Below are 3627 nucleotides of genomic sequence, written 5' to 3'. Positions count from 1 at the left end.
GTTTGAATTTTGCCGTGGCTGGGGGGGGGGGGCTGGGGGCGTGACTGGGAGCTAGGCCGGCCCCAGGGGCCGAACTAGCGCCGGCTCGCCCCCAGGCTGCGGTTTTTCTGCGCCCCGGGGGGCCGAACGGCTGGAGATGCTCTAAGTAATGTCCACCTTGCTTTGGATTGTTGTCTTGAACAAGAGATGTGAAATGCAAGTAGATACTTCCCGTATGTACTCTTTTACCCTCCTAGTTTGCTAGGTTATATGCATTGCAATGGTAGCAGTGATCATACTAGTTTTAATTGTGTTAGAACGAGCAGGGTGCAATGATATTTTGGTAAATGGTGAACTCGTTAATCTTAGACCAAGTGGAAACGCCTATGCAGCTGCATACTTATACTTGTCTTTGCAGCAGGGTGTTGCTTAAGATTTTAGCTCATTGGCTGGGTTGCTCTCGGTTTTATCAGTATTGTTTGTATGATTCTGGAGCAACATTAACTCAGGTGTATCCGCTGCATGAATGGCAGTTGTGCGATGTTTATTGCGTAAATCAATGCAACCAAAATGAACTGAATTTCTACCATCCTGCCACTGCATTTCCATTACAAATCTAAATTTAAAGTAGCTTTGAATGGATCATGCGATTATGTTTTATTCGACAGATGTTGGAAATTCATAATGGATCTGTGGAAGTTGATGCCAGCATTATGGGTGCTCAACAAGATGGAAAAAAGGTCAAGGTTCCACTCAATTCAAGGTAAACTATCCTTGGTATGTACTATCTGGGAAAACAAACAATGAACACTGTTATAACGATGTGGGGTGTAACATTTTTGTGTGTGCAAGAATTGTTGCTTTGCTGTTTGGAAGCTTCCTCTATACGTGTATATTATTGCCATTTTCATCCCATGATATTGGTTTTAATTTTTTTAGTGCATTTCTGAAGACTCGAATTTTGCATATGTATAAATACATTTTCGAACCTTCTTAGATTGAAAGTTATGCATGTGCAATGCTTCTATGTACATAAGCATGCATGGATTTGGAGCTATAAATTTATGTCGCTGTTCTTCTCTTTTCAGTGATAAGTTGTACAAGGAGATTCGACACCTCAACTTGCATGTTGTAGTTCAGGTTCACTCCACTGGCTTTACCTCTTGCTTATCTTGTGTGAATGAGCTTTGCACTAATGTTGTTGTTCTGGTTGTTATGCAAGCGGACATAAATAATATCGTGTTATGGTCATTGCAAATTGTTTTGACTGCAGGTCGTCCGCCAAAAGGCAACCTCTATTCAGCAAGATTACGCAGAAGTAAAATCAACGAATGTAAGTGTAAGAACTAAAGAATTTTGCATCGTTTTGTGTATTACTCCCTCCGTTCCTAAATATTTGTCTTTCTAGAGATTTCAACAGGTGACTACATACGGAGCAAAATGAGTGAATCTACATTCTAAAAATATGTCTATATACATTCATATGTGGTAGTCCATTTGAAATCATTAAAAAGACAAATATTTAGGAACGGAGGGAGTAGTATGTACTGTCTTTTAATATTTCTCATGAATGTCGATTAGGTCCACCCAGCAGTAGGTTAGGCCCATGTGGTCCGTGACTCTTGTATAAATTTAACCATGCTTAATACAATACAATGCATATAGTTGTGATAACTTCTCTTCCTTGAAAGCTAGCATGATATTAAGAGCGAAGCAACCCCTAGCCCATCCACCATGCCTACCTCTTTGTGTGCGGTCTGCCACGTCCGCGTGTGCCCCCACAAGATTTGTTCATTTACGATCAGTTCCACCTTGGTTCACTATGGGCATCTACTTTGCGTGTTTCAGTATTTGAGATTCTAAGGTGGATTACATGTCATCGTATTTTTTATTCTCAATTCAGCTCCAGCATCATGCTTACTCCTGCTTAGTGACTCGTTAGATCTGGTATTGCGGTTATAGGTGTGTGTTAGTGTGCCTCCCTTCTTATGGTGCCTGAAAATGCTGTAGCATAGTTCAGTCACCACCGGTGCCTGGAGTCAATTGCAGGTTTGGTCTCGAACGTTCAAATTGGGAACAACATTGACTCATTCTCAAACTCTAGTGCCTTCAGTATGTGTCTCATGTATATGATGGTGTTAATATGTTGACTAGGATGGATAGGCTTATCTAGAATCCTTCACATTACTTTTGAATAAAAAGGTTCCAAATATGGTGTTAGTGTATAAGGAGCACCATCTTCAGCTGATTTTCTTTGAGAAATTTGACTGAATCCCTGTTTGTATAAAGAACCACTTTATGATTGATTTTTTTGAGATATTGGGCTGACATGGAATTGTTTTGTTATATAGGGTCATAGTTTGGGAGTTCATCTTAGTCAGTCTATATTTTTGATCTTACCCTCTTTTTGGCAAGATCAAAGTTTGATTTCTAAGGAAAGTCCCCCCGCGACTCCCTAGGCGACTCCCTAGGCGACCACCGCCGGTGGCCACCCCGGCGCCGGCGGCCACCACCACCCCTTCCCCTGTCACGGGCCACTCCGGCCGTGGCATCCACCATCTTCTGATGGAGAGTCTCCTTCATTGGGATTTCTCTCCGGGATTGGCGATTGAATCTCAGGTACGTGCCAAGTTTGGGTCTTCGGTGCACTTCTCTTCGGCAAACCCTGGATCCTCCAAGGAATTCTTCCTTGTTGTTTCTTTCTCGTCGGCTTCATTCAAGTTGACTGAGGAATCTGTGGCCCTAGCGCTCCAATCTTGCATTGGCGGCCTCGCCTCAAGGTTTAGGGTTTTGCAACTAAGTGATCGCCGTTTTCGGTTCTCGGTTGCCTCCAACCGTGTGGGACACTTTATTTATGGTCTTAAGGATCGGATTTGGCCAGATTTTATCTGTCATTTTCATCTGTTTCGTGGAGTCCCTGATCACGCTGGTGTTCATCATGAAGTTGGTTGGCATGCGGATAGTTTTCTTCATGAGGTGGGATCTCGTTCTTTGGCTATCAAATCCAAATGGCTCCAAGATCAACAAAGTAAATTTGACCAGCTGAATTCAGTTGCTCAACATTTGGCGCCTTCACATGATGATACACAAAGTTCCTCGCCGGAGTTGAGTCGACCGCCTGCCGCTGAAGGAATCTTTTTTGGGCAGTTCAATTTTCCGGTGATTGCGGATCAAGAGCTGAATATCCGGTTGGGAGATTTTGTTTGCTCTGGAAAGGAAAATGTGCATGTCCTGCCTTCTTTCAAGGTATCTCGTTTTCGTGATTCATACTGGGATTCCATTTATGACGAAACGTTATACCATATTTTGGACGGTTGGCAAGCGGGTTATTCTAATGCTGAAGTCGCCTCTATGGTCCAGATTGTTGATGTCCCAACTCAAGATTATATTGACTCTCGTTTGCTCAAATGCTACAAATGCTCGCGTCATGGCCACCTTGCCCCGGACTGCCTAGGTATTTTTTTGCCAACGTTGTATCCGCCTTATCGATCAATGTTTATGTCCAGAATATCCTCCTGATCGGGGAGGCGCATGCATGTTGGGCCGTAAACGCCAAACCTGTCTAGCGTGTAACAGCAGGGACCATTTGAGCCGTAGCTGTCCTGGCATCCAGAGATGCAGCTCGTGTAACTTGTTGGGCCATGTTGC

The 3627-nt window shown here is 43.5% G+C and overlaps 1 pseudogene; it reads left to right on the top strand.

Moving 5' to 3' along the window:
- Positions 1-3627, top strand: part of LOC119360441 — a 19423-nt pseudogene that overhangs the window by 8138 nt on the left and 7658 nt on the right.

This window comes from Triticum dicoccoides, chromosome 2B (assembly GCF_002162155.2).
Source record: "Triticum dicoccoides isolate Atlit2015 ecotype Zavitan chromosome 2B, WEW_v2.0, whole genome shotgun sequence".
NCBI classification, from domain to species: domain Eukaryota; kingdom Viridiplantae; phylum Streptophyta; class Magnoliopsida; order Poales; family Poaceae; genus Triticum; species Triticum dicoccoides.
This window is presented reverse-complemented; position numbering and strand designations above follow the sequence as displayed.